Source organism: Agelaius tricolor, unplaced genomic scaffold, assembly GCF_023055355.1.
Source record: "Agelaius tricolor isolate 1412-34295 unplaced genomic scaffold, bAgeTri1.0.p SCAF_3, whole genome shotgun sequence".
Classification (NCBI taxonomy): domain Eukaryota; kingdom Metazoa; phylum Chordata; class Aves; order Passeriformes; family Icteridae; genus Agelaius; species Agelaius tricolor.
In genome coordinates this window covers 28994189-29007255 of record NW_027269263.1, presented here as the reverse complement: position 1 = coordinate 29007255, position 13067 = coordinate 28994189, and positions in this window count along the sequence as shown.

Here is a 13067-nt window from a genome sequence, read left to right as displayed (position 1 = left end):
TGAAACAAAAAAGTCCAACAAGGGTTGTCAGTTTCAGTTTGTATCTGATCCTAAGATGATGTTAAAGTAATTTTAGTTTTAATTACATTTTGTTGAAACTTTGCTTATATGCTTTCCAGAGCATAAGACTAATTTGCTACTCTTAAAGTATGTGGGAAAAATCTTTTTGACTGCAATGGCAGCAGGACTTGGCTCTCAGCTCCCAGCCTATCACAAAGGAATTAAAATGTCAGCAGACTTTCTGACATTTCTGCTGGAAAAAAAATAGAGGAGAAGAAAAATACTTTACATCTGGAGAATTGATATCTGCTTTGATTTACTTCTCCTCCCTTTCCCCTGTCACATTCCAAGCTCCTTCAGATGAGTGAAATGTCAGCCTCTTTGAAAGCAACAGTCAGTCTCTCAGGTTCATAAAGGCAAAGTAAATTAATTGAAATAAAGAAGGACTTGCATGGCTGTGATTAGAACAGGATACAACTCTCGGGGCACCCCCTGCTCATTCTTGCTTTTCTCTTTGGCCATTAGTTAGGAACAGAGGGTGCATGGGGGAAGACGGGAAGATCAGGAAGCAGATTTCGCCTCAGCAACTGCAGAACTACCAGCACTCACAAAAACAAACACACAGGAATCCCCAGATTTTCTCTTCTTCCACTCATGGGGGCTAAACTTGAAACAAAAATAGGAGATGGAGTCATTCTGTAGTCTTTCAAGAATAAACAAACTTGACTTTGAAACCATCAGGATCAACTAAAAATGGGATTTTTACAGCAGAGTCTTACACAGCTGAAAGGAAGGTTGTCCTATTTTCCACTAGTAATAAACTCAGATTTTAACACATACATATACTCCAATTTGTGGTTTCCTGATTTGATTCTCCTTCTAAAAATTAGCTTCTACTTTGGCCTGAGGAGCTGGAAAAGAGTATTCTGGCTAGAAGTTCTCTTTTCCATTTTTTATGGTCTGTTTAGAGAGCAGTAAACTAGACTTATGTTTTAAAGAAAAAAAAAAAGAATTTTATTGGTACAGGTAGAAGCATACGTTTTCTATAGACACTTTTGCAACATGCAGAAGGATGAAAGTGCTGGAAATACAATGGAGTTTTTAGCAAACTGTTTTCAGTTTTTTGTTGTTTTTTTTTTTTTTTTTGTTAAATTTTATTCAGTTTCCACATAATTGCTTTTAAGGTATAACATTTAGAACATGCCAAAGAGATTTCCAGAACCTTTTGTTAGGGTTTCATTAGTGGACAAAGAAGGAAAAGTTTAGCTGGCAATCTCTTATCCATTTTTGTTGTTGCCTGTTTCAAGTTACTTATTTATTTTCATGGCAGAATTTGCTATTGTTTTCTTCTGAAATCCCCCCAAAATAATTTGTACAAATTTTTTTGTATGTCAGGAGTAAAATGCAACAATTCCTAGGAATTTATTGCAATTGCAGATTTATTACAGAATTAATATCCATTTTCAAAATATTACAACAATTTTAGGTGCTTGTTGCTTCCAAAATCAAAGGAGAAAATAAAAGACCATGTCATCTTCCTGCTGATTTTAATTAAGTGGAAGGGATGCCATTCTAATTAATTCTTCACCCTCAAATCTAGCAATGGAAATTTTTTGTTACTCGTTGCTAGCATAACTTTATACGTTAAATAAATAGGTATTCAACCCCTCATTAAACCTGAGGTGTGATAAGTTGCAGGCCTGCATTAAGCTTGTCATGCTCTTGCATCAGCCTCGTCTCGAAGAATGAATGATAGCCTGTTGGTTGCAGCGTTTCATTTAGCTAATGAAAAAGTATCTTCGTGTTAGATGTCAAGTACTACAACAGGGTCACATTCTGCCAGTTTTATTTAGTAGTGCTTTACTCTGTGAGTAGTGGCATTGATGGGAGTGAGACTACTCACATAGGCCAAATTGTGAATCACTTGTAAATGTTTATTCACAATGGCCCCATTCATGCAAAAAAAAAAGCTTCTCAGCACAACATGAGTAATCGGTTCATAATCAGGCCCAGCTTAAGGTACTATTCAGCTCTGCTAAGGATGGCAGGATCTGGCCCATACTGGCTAAAGGCCAGACTCAGATTTTTAACCAAGATGAGTAGCTCCTTATGCCACAAATAGTGCAAAGAGACCCGACAGGGCTATTTGTAGTGTTCTCTTTTTCTAAGAAAATTCTAGGAAAGAGACATTTCAATATACGTAAATAATTTAAGCAAGTTTCTATGAAAGGGATGTGATTTTATTTTCTACTGGATTATACTCCCACATTTGACAGGATTTGTGTTCTTGTGCTTTGATTTTATCACTCAATGATTTCTTAAGCAACTTATCTTTTCACTGCTTCTTGAACATGTGGAAAATGCACTAAAAACAAAAGGAGGTGATTTACATAGCCTTCCTGCCAAGCATGTTAAGTAATGTTTGAGATATGTGATCATCATGCTATGCTGAGAAGTAAATTTATAGAACTTTTGGGAAAAGAGTCCCTATCCTGTTAAAAGAGAAAGTGAAATATTGTTCTAATTATTGATGCTCTGTGTTTTCTCCTGTGATTGATTCATCAACATTTTGAAAATCTTAAGCCAGTGTTTTAAAAAATTTCTGAACAAATGTAAATTTACTTATGAAATGTACATTTAGTTATATTATGATTTTTTCAGGCTTGTAAGTGGTGGGCAACACTGCATTTAGCAGTTAAAGATGGCCTTCTTATGACCAAGATGGTCAGAAAAATTTGACAAAATTCTACCTACAGTTTAATAGTGTTATATACCACCGGAACCTATAAATGAAAGCATCTTCTGTTGCTGAGAATAAATTTGAATAAGCTATATTTCTCATTTCACTTCTTTACTGTCATAATATTTTGTACAAAAAAGTGTTGAAAAAATCCAGTTCAATATGTTAAGGCATTTTATTTTGACTTTGAACTTTATGGTAAGGCCCTGGAGTATAAATTTAACAAATATAACCTATATTGTGCATTTAATGAGATAGTTTAGCATGATAGAAGTAATTTTTTTTTTGACAAACAATAAAATATTACAAGCTTTTTTCCAAAATTACAAAGGTTGTTTTGTTGATAAATTTCTACATATCTGTGCTATTTCAAAATCAGAGTTAAGTCAGGCTGATCAGAGTTAGAATCCATTAAAACCAGTTATTTTTCTTAGTTTCAAAATATTTTCAGGGGAAGTTCTTTCTGTAAGAAGTATTTCTTCCCTGTAGTGGTTTAAGCCCAGCCAGCAGCCAAGCCCCCCGCAGCTGCTTGCTCACTCCCACACCAGAGAGACTGGGGAGAGAACCAGAAGGGTGAAAGCTGGAAAACTCGTGGCTTGAGATAAAGACAGTTTAATAGGGAAAGCAAATGCCATGCACACAAGCAAAGCAAAACAAGGAAATAATTCACTTTTTTCCATGAGCAGCCAGGTGTTCAGCCATCTCCGGGAGAGCAGGGCCCCATCACAGTCACAGGGACTTCAAAAGACTAAGGCCATCACTCCAGATGTCCCCCCTTGTTGCCCCCACTTTAGATACTGACCATGAAGCCATATTGTATGGCACATCCTTTTGGTCTGTTGGGGTTCCTCCCAGGCTCCCAGGCGCCCCAACCTCCATGCCAAGGTAGCAGTAGGAAAAGCAGAAAAGGCCTTGGCTCCATGTAAGCACTGCCCAGTAGTAACAAAGCCATCTCTATTTTATCAACTCTGTTCAGCACAAATCCAAAACACAGAGCCACAGCAGCCACTGTGAGGAAAGTTAAGTCTACCCCAGCCAAAACCCAACACATTCCCACATCACTTTCCTACCTAAATAACAAGTGGCTCACTCATTCCCAGAATGCATGCATCTTATTCACCTGCAGTGATCTTTTTAGATTTGGCTGGCATTAGCATGATGAAGTAGTGTGCAGTGAATGGGAGTATGATGGCTGGGGACAGAATAATCTTCTGAGAGGAGGGTCAGAGAACAATGCTGAAGTAAGGGGGAAACCTAAACCCAGTGAAAACCTCCCTTCCCTCTTTGCCTAAACCACTCCTCTTGAATCTCACCAGGACCTGGCAACATAAGGCTCATTCTATTGCCACCTTTCCAGTATGGGTTTAAGGAGGAATATTAAGAATCAGGAGTAAGTCTTGAAGATGTAGGGTTGGTAGGTGTATGACTGGCATTGGCAATAAATACATACTGTGAAATCAAGAGTAGTTTTATGAAGAAACATCTCTAGTCATGAATTTCAAGATTTTTTTCTCTGCATTTTTGAAGCAACAGGAGGACAGAACATTGAAACAAAAGCACAGTGATGGTTCAAACAGTGAGTCCACAAAATTCCTGAAGCACAGCTATTCTCCTTTGCACCACATGCTCATGAAAACTGGTATTGCTGTGGCATGCAAATGAAGGAATATAGCACAACACTACCACATAAAATAGATTTGAGATATTGTCTTGTTCCTGCCAGTTGTATTTGATCTGTTTAAACAACAGTATAAAAATTACATAATTCCTCATCAAATCTTTTCAAACAGTCCAAACAAGACATATAATATAAGGAAAAAAAGGCAAAACCAAGTAGGAAAATCTTCAAAATCTATTATTGCCTCAAAGGGGTTTGTGAGCCTTTATACTTGTGAGGTTTCACATGCAACAGCTCAACTTCAGCTTGACTCATACTGCCCAACTTCATAACAGTGATTATTCCCACAGGAATAACTAGTGCACTAGACTAATAAATACATCAATGTATAGGAAATAATACTGGTTAAAGTAATTGATGTTAGCATGGAAAACATAATTTCAAAATTGTAGGTTATAGGATCAGGTCAAAAATAATTTCTGACTGGCTTATAGAGTGGAACTTGATGGTTCACAAGATGCTGTTACAGGAGTGCTTTTCTATGCTCTAGTTTTAACTATAGCACCCTCCATAATCTAATAGCTGTCTGCTTCATCTCTCAGAAGCTGGGTTCTGCATTCTCTAATTATGAAAATAATTATGAAAATTGAAATAGGCTTGATCCTTCCTGCCTTGTACTACTGTGAGAAAATCCATTTATGTGTAGTGACTGCAATTTACTTTAGTCTCACTATCATTACAGTGAGACAAAGTCTTCTGCTTTAATTTAGTAATTGCAAAAATTTGATTTTTGATACTGTTATTGTTCTGTGAGTGAGCACTTTATTGTTATGGAGAGGAATGACTGAGTTGTGTATAATCTTTTTTTCATTAAAACCCAAAACCTTAATTTGCTTGGTTTTGGTTGAATACAGTGTGATTATAATTAACAAACTGCTTTTAGGTGGGATAAAGTCCTAGTTAACACTTTCATATTTTTGTCCATCAAAGAAGAAAAGGATATCATTAAAATGAAGCCTTGTCAAACAACATGTTCAAAGATAGACAGAAGTAGCTGAATCTTTGTAAGACTCAGGTGTGTTTACTGAAATGATTTTGGTTTAATCATTAAAAATGGAAAACAGCTGAGATCTTTAATGGACAATAACAATATAAAACATGTTAATTGTATTTTTCTTTCAAAGTAATATTGGAGAAACAACTGTTCTTCTAGTGTACTAAAAATGATTTTTCTCATTACTTGTTATAAACATTTTAGTATATAATGAAATACATATTTATATATGGAAAAACCTGTCAGATATTACTTAAACACATGGGGTAAATAAAATACTAAATGATTTTGGAGGTCTGTTAGAAAAAGGTCTGGGATGGAGATCAGTTAGTGAGTATTATTTAGCAAATGCTTAAGTAGTATATACAATGAGCAAAGAGGAAAATACACTCATTGGCGGGCAGTTTATTGAATATTTAGAGCCAGAAAAATCAGTGTTGGCAAGTAGGAATGAAATTTTCTTTACTCAAAAATCTCCTTATGATCAAATCCTAATTGAAGTTAACAGGAATCTTGCCAGTGATCTCACTTGGGAGTAGGATATGATCCCTAATAAACACTTAATAAATTTACTATGATAAATTGAATTGTCCTGGAACAACATTACTCAGTTTATATGGCTTTTTTTTTTGATAAGGTAGTCCATTCAGCTATTTTTAAAATACAGAAATTATTAAATCAGTGGTTTACATCCAATTTACTACAATGGTTTCCATATTTGTGTCTGATTTTTTTTGCAGAATTAGCGAGCCAACGATAGACTAAGCAATGCTTTTTGTTTTTAGGGAGTTGTGTATTAAGAGGACTGTTTTAGTGTGAAAACAGTTCTATGCATATGCTAAATCATTAGTGCAGAGGCATTAATCCTTGTATAAACAAATTTGACTAATTCTCTTCTGGAATTTGAGCAAATAATGTAACTGAGATAAACAGAGCCTCTTACATGTCCACATTTATCTACACTTTCTATTTATACTGTTAAATGCTTAAAACAACACTGGCCCATAAATTTGCCTTTTTGTTCTCATTCTTTTGGCAGTGTTTCCTACATGCTGCACTTTTAGAGTGCAGTTTGGTCTCATCTCAAATAAATAAGAGCCATGGAAGGAAAAAACTGCAGCTACAAAGTAGTTCTAACCCATTAAATGCAGATGGCCCACAGGGGGTTTAATCATAAGAGAAAGAGCACACATCATGCTGAAATATAGAGCTGTTTTCTATCACTTGTTACCATTTGAATGTCTGTCCCAGGAAAGTGAATTCAATATATCTTCCTGGCCATCAGTTGCCCTCTGAATACTCCTTCTCTCTCTGATGTAGCTAGATTTCCCTTTAGAACATACAGAGATGAATGAGCTCTTACCACACGTAGAAGTGAAAGAAAACATTTCTTTCTGCACCAGAACAGATGAGATTCATCATTAAGAGAATGGATTTGACCTTGTCAAGTGGACCAAAGCAATTTATAAACAAACTCCTACAGGGGAGGCTACTTTTGGCCAAGTACTATATTAGCAGTGTTTTACTTATGCCCGCTGCTACCTTACAATAACTTCATAAACAGGCTGACTTCCTGAAATATAGAGTGCTGAGAGATATCACAGATGTACCTAGAAACACTGGGATAGCATAGGGTTACTTCCCTCCCTAGAGGCTGAATAGAAATATGTCCACCCACCTTGCTTTCTCATTCTTGGTAAAAGTTGCTAATCACTATCCAAATTAATCTTCATTTCCAGTTTAGATATGTATCAAAGAACATATTTATACTTCAATTTGCCATTGTTATATTGTTGTTCATATAAGCAGCAGGGTGATAATGTCCAATAGCAAACTACCAGAACACTAGCAGAATAACAAAAGCAATTCAGCGTGGGTCTATTTTATTTCCAGCATCAGAAAAGGAATATAAAGAGTCAATAGTTAGCTACAAACTTATTTAGATCAGATGATACTCCTACTAAATATCTATAAAGTTTCTTCCTTTAACAGGATATTTAAACTCCAGGTAGGAATTTTATCTCTTCTCCTCCCAAGTCTGTGTCACGTATGCTTTTTAAGTGAGAACAATCTTTCAGTGGTAACAAAAGTGTAGTGGTAACAAAAGTGCTCAAATCTTTTTGTTCTGTCCAATGACCATAAGAAAAGAAGAAAAAATGAGGACATTCAGTGGCTCAAATACAACTCTGCTGTATGGAAAGAGAATATTCTCCATCAGTCCAAGGGGATGGTTGCATGATAAAGACTCACTAGATATGTAAACTACATGTACAATTAAAAAAAAAAAAAAGTTTTTCTATGACTTCTGGGACTTACATCCCCATCTATATCAATCTTAGTCATGTCAGGAGAGCTGATAGTCTTATAATCTCCTCTATGTCTACAAAAAGAGAATCACAGAACATTTGCAGAAGGGGACTGACCAGAATATTCAGTTTTCTTTGACTCACTTTTCCTGTGGCATGTATCCAAACAGAGATGCAGTTGCAGATGCAGTTACTTCCTTCAAAGACTACAGAAATAAGCTTGTATATGTGATAATTCTTTATTTTATTCTTTGTTGATATTGCCTTAGAATAATAGTTAGGGTTGATGACAGTGAGAAGGAGCTCTTTTGATATTAGAAATTTAATAGACTATAGGTGGAGGCCTTCAAGCCATTAAATTTCCAAAAACTTCCAGGAGTCTCCATCATTGAGTGAGCCTTATGTGAATAGCCAAGAGCTTGATACATATTTTAGCTCAGGAGAAATCTATGCTGTCCAAGTCTTGTCTGCTTCATTGTAGAAGCTCTTTATTGTTCAAAACCCAAGACCACAGTCTTGTTCCATTGCCAGGAGATAACAATTCTGACCCTCTTGAGGTCAGAACAATGAAAAGAATTTCCCAAGTCCTTAAAAGGCATTATATTGCATATATTCATAGCTGCATAGCAGATTTATGCCTTATTTTCCTGTAGGCCAAGTTCCCAAGGTCTTCTGCTATTAGATTGAGAAAAGAGAAAAGGCCACTTGCTTGCTTCTTTTAGCAATTATTCACTGTTCATGCACCTCTGTGTGTGTGTGTATGCGAGGTGCTCCTGAGTCAAAGATGGAGATGAGGCACACAGTTCTGATATTAGTTTCCTAGTTTTATAATCACTTCCCCACTCTGATTTACAGAAGTGTAAGGAAGGATCTTGGGCCCTGTACCCAGCACACTTATAGTGAAAATATACAATTTGCAGAAAAAAAAGGGAAAGATTGTAGCAAAGAACCAGTGACAGAGTCCTACTGTATCACTCAATCTTGACTCACATTTTTATAAGCATGCATTTGTTTACACTCTCTAAGAGGAAGATCAAAGTTCACAGAGAATTTTTATTACCCTGGGAAGAAATTTTTCTCTTTTTAAAAGAAGAAAACATGGTTTGTTATCTGCCTTAAATGAAACAAAAACAAATCTGTCCCTCTCTTCACTTCAGCACCAGACAGTAAGCATCCAAAATAGGTGACACTTAGTGAAAGGTCTCAAAATTTCTCCAAAAACTAATTCATCCTGAAATCAACCCTCACAGTTTTGATCGGCCTGAAAATTCATTAGGATGTTTACAAAGAGGATATTTGGCTGTTGAATTTGGTCCTGTGGTCCAATGGGGTAATCGCATTTCTATTGTCCTTTAGTTTTATTGATTCTGCTGTAAACCATAGCCCAGGATAACAAGGGCTATTTGCTATTTATTCTGTGTGTCAGTATTCAGATGGGGGTCCTTGGGAAGTTGTCAGAGGCAAGAATTCTATAAACTGCAATAGCTTGCTACAGAAGACATTTTATTTATTTTAACTTCTCCACCTCCATTCCTTTTTGGCATCCAATATGCATATTTAAAGTGTTGCTGCTACTTTCCAGTTTGACTTTAGAGCTCTTTGTTTTTATATAAAATAGTTCTGCTGCATTCCTCTAGTATGTCAAAGCAAAATCAAGCTTGTTTTAACTTTTGAGGGCTTTATAAATCTCTGCTTTCCTTTTGTTAATATGTGCGCTGGCTCTCGACTGTTGTCTCTGTTTCATGGATGTTAGCAAGTCGTTGCATGACAACTTGAATGCTCCTTTCACATAGCCCTGATATAGTATTAGAGCTCTCCCATGCAATGATTTGTTTAACCCAAAAATGAGTTCTTTAAGTTGTCTTCCTTGGTTTTGTATGATGTTATGGATTCCTACAAAAGTTATCTAGTGTAATTTATTTTCCTGAATGTTCAGCTTGTGACATCTCAAAGCAGAAACTGTCCATAATTTTATGCAGAATGATTGGCAAAAAAACCTCTGTAAAATTATTTTTGTAGGTCAACAGATTTATGACTTCCTCTGCTTCCTCACTTTTAGTTCTAATTCAGAAGAAAACTTGCATATTCACTTCCCATTTGATATTCTCCATCCATTCAGCTACCTGACTGTCATAAACTAGTCGTTTTTAAAGCTATGCTGATTCAATTTTCTCAGTAACATCCTTCTTTTCATTGGTCTATACCTTTTTCAGCCTGAAGCCTTGATATGGTTTTCATGTATTGGGAAACATTTTTTTACACTTAAGTGTGTGCTTTTTTTGTTGCTACTGATGCTGTGTAGTATGGGACTCATACTCAAAGACTTCTTCCATGTAGTGCTTACCACAGAAGTGCTGTCAGCATCCAGCTTTTACTAATATCAAACTCTAGTTGCAAATATATTGGTAGTGGGAAAATCATGGTAGAAGGAAATTAACCACAGGTTGTATATTTTTCCCTGTGAATCCTGGAGGAGAAGAAATTGACACCGCTCTGGATCTGGTTAGTTATTTGTCTATCAGCTGCCTTTCTGCAAAGGTCAGGAGGCATGGGGGAAAAAATACTTGATTCCATCATTATTGCAGAAATATCTCCTGAGAAGATCCTCTGTATGCAGCCTTGACAGACAAACATATGAAAAAAATATTATATACTAAATATGGTGGAAAGGGAAGAATTATATGAAATATATATTGTCAGATGACTAAGTTTTTTGGTTTTAAGTATGTTATTCAAATAGAACAGATTGCTTTTGCGCGTCACAGAACACAACAGATTTTCTGTTAGCCTTAGTAGTCATGATGTATCATTTTAACTTTTCTTTGAATTTTAAGTAAAATTCCCAGTTATCACATTTCTTCTGACTTATTCCATAGATACATAATCTGTGTTGTCCTCTCACCTTTCTAAATAAATAATACAAATAAGATTTTCCAAGGTGGAATTAGAAACCATCCTATCTGTACTTGACCTAGTTTTATTCCTTCTCCCTTGAGAATTCGCCCAATGAGTTTTACTTTGCTTGGATCACAGGAGGTAAGAAGTGGCTTTCTATCTCTTGGCACAGGACTTAAACTGAAGCAGAGAAACCTTTCTTTAGTACTGAAGGCCTCATGAGGAGGCATGACAAAGCCATCATTTAACTCAAGGCCATCAAAGGCAATTTTGCTAGGTGAAGTATTACAAAACTCCAAAATTTTTGTTCCAATGAATGCTTGAAGAATCTGGCAAATATTGGTGGAACAGGATGGGGACTTAAGATGAGAGTCTGCTTGCTAGATCATAAAAATAATTCTCACTCATGTTTGCTCTCCTTTTACCCTTCTATGGTGATTTCTTAAGCTTCAGTAGAAGTTAATAAAATGACATGTTTCTCTAATATATCTGACAGCTTATTGCAAGGATATTTGGATAGAAATTATAATAATTTTTCAAGTAGAAGATGAAGCTAAGCCTGCTGTCATGAAAAGCAGAGGTTAGTGATAATTCTACCTGTGAGAGAGGATTTGCAATGCAGAAATGACCCTGCATGTCTCAAAAAGCCTGTTTTTCCATATATGCATTACACAGGATTTAATATTTATTAACATATTTATGTTAATATATACAAAATATTTACAAAACAGTGTTACCATGATTAAGGATATCCAGACTGCATCTTCGTGTTACACTATTCAAAGACAACATGACATGGTATGTCGTTGATATATTCCAAATATACAGGTACATATTTTAACTGTCATAAACTGTTTTTGTTTGAATTTCTCTCTGTATATTTCAAACAATAAGTCAAGTTCTCTGCAGAAAGTTTTATGAAAGATATTAAAATGCAGAAATTGAAACTATGTGGCTTTTCCAAGTAGGTGATATTTATTGTGAGCTGTTGTTCAGACAAAACCACATGAATCTGAAACATTTACAAAGTGGGATTTGTATTCAATTTCAGAGACTAATTTTCATTTTTGACTTTGTCTGCCATAAAATATGGTTTCTATTTCTCAGATTCTGAAGAGGCTTCAGATCAGTCGTGCAAGTAGTTGCAAGTTCTGGGTGGAAGCAGTGACTCATTGGTAGCTGGAACTCGCTTTGATGAGAACACTTGGTGCATGTTATTAACAAAGACAAAATTTTAATGTCATAGTGTTGATTCTCAAACTTGAGCACCAGCCATTGGATTTTGATTTTGGCCCCTTCTCGTGTTAAAAGCTGTGTTGTGTGTAGACATGGAGTGGCTGGCAGTGGGAGGCTGCAGAGGAGACCTCTGTGGGAGGAGGGCAGTGTCTCCCTTGTGCCAAACCCTTTGCACAGCACAGCTGAGCCCAGCAGTGAAACTGGTGGTGCCCCTGAGAAAACACTTGGGAAAAGGCAAAATTCCTGAACAGAGAGAGGAGGATGAGGTAACAAAAGACTGAAGAATGACTGGGGGAACACCACGATCAGAGGAAGAGGAGGAAGAGGAGAAAGAGGGTATGGGTGTGGGGATTCTCTGTGCACCAGAGCAGCTATCCATTGCAATCTGAGCAATGTACTGGGCAGAGATACTGCAGGAACTGAAACTCCAGTGGAGAATCCATGCTGGACCAGGGTAGAGGTGTGATAGGGAAGGAGCAGAAGAGAGGAATTATTACATCTTGACCCTCATCTCCTCTCCTGTCCTGTGCCACTGTTGGGGTGTGTAGAGGAGTTGGGAGTGAAGGAGCAAAGCTGAGCCTGGGAGACTGGGGAGTTTAATGTTTGTCTTTACTTCTCACTACCCTAACCTATTTTAACTGGCAAAATTTTAACTTTAAATTAGTCTTCCCCAAGCTGAGTTGTTTTGCCCAGCACAGTAATTGGTAAGTGATTTACCTGTCTTTATCTCCATGTAGAAGCTTTTAATTCTAGTTTCTCCTCACTTTGTGCTGGGATGGGGAGTCACTGAGCATCCGGGTGGGAATTTGGCCCTTAGACAATGGCAACACACTACAAAAATCAAATTGTTTCTGGATCCAAAAAAATTTGGTCTAAGACATGTTGTGCAGTCATCAAACTGAAGATTCAGTTTTCAAGGGATTGAAAATCTTCCACTGCCCATGACAAATCTGTTTCACTTTTCAGTCTTTCCCAGTATGAAACTTTTTTTCATTGTTTCTCAAAACAAGTTCATCAGTCCCAGTTAATAAAAAAAGTATTCCCCAATTTCATAGGGTAGTTTACTCTTTCATTATTACTTTGATGACCACATCTAACACCCATTTATGTCATGTTGAATGGAAAACAAGTTTCACAAGTCTGAGTCAGAGTCTGAAGAAAAGGTCTTTCTTATTTTGTGTTTAATGTCACATCTTTGAAAGATCATCTCCCAGTTTT